Here is a 959-nt window from a genome sequence, read left to right on the forward strand (position 1 = left end):
GGTTATTAGTTTTTATCTGCACTTGCACAGAGGGTTCAAGATCTTTAAACATGCTGAACCTCGAGCACCGTGCCACCACACTTTGAGCGAGAGAAACAATGAAATGTTGTACAGACATTTTAATTTTTCTGTGCTGTCCAAATGCCTTATTTCTCTTTCTGTTTCTTCGCAAACTTTAATTACACCTTTGCAGGCATGTGTCAATGGTTCATTATCTTTCAGTTCAGTTTTATTCGATTACGGTAACGCAAAACATGGGCGATCTGAAGAGGGGCCTCCCAGTAGGTCTTTTATGGGAAACTGGTCCCTATTTAAGTGTTACTATGTTACTAACGTGAAGAAAACCTGTAAAACTCCACGTGGCCATAAGTGTTCGGTGGTTTCATCCACTCGGCCACTGGTGGACCTCATTATCTCTCAGAACCGGTAGAAATCCTGCACCAGAGTTATTACAAGAGAACAATTTCTCCTTGCAAGTAATGTATTTCATTCCTCTCGCAACACTTTCCGCCGGAAAGTCTCCAACTTATTCAATACTTTAGGCGAGAAAAATGTTAAAGATACAAACAATAAATCCGAGTTTAGGGAACAAGAATTAGTACGAGTACAAATGAAACTAAAGAGCACGTCCAGGGTTCCTAATCTCGATTTACTTAAGTAACAACACCGATGTGTCGGAAACGTCACGTGTCACGAAACTCGTTCGGTGAACTGTCTCAATGAACGAGTTGGTACCACGTGATACTCTTCAACGGGGGTTCATCTTTCTGTCAGCTTAATGGCGTCACTTCCGGTTTTCGAGTAGCTTCCCTAAACTGCCACTCCGCTTACTCTGGGGACGCAATGCGTAATATTCTTCCCGAATAGGAGTAATCATTACAGATATCGATCAGGCTTGCTCGGAACGAGAGTTGCACGCACGCAACACGTGACAACACACACACAATGTTTTCGGGACC

This window comes from Centruroides vittatus, unplaced genomic scaffold (assembly GCF_030686945.1).
Source record: "Centruroides vittatus isolate TY-2023 unplaced genomic scaffold, ASM3068694v2 contig_817, whole genome shotgun sequence".
Lineage (NCBI taxonomy): Eukaryota > Metazoa > Arthropoda > Arachnida > Scorpiones > Buthidae > Centruroides > Centruroides vittatus.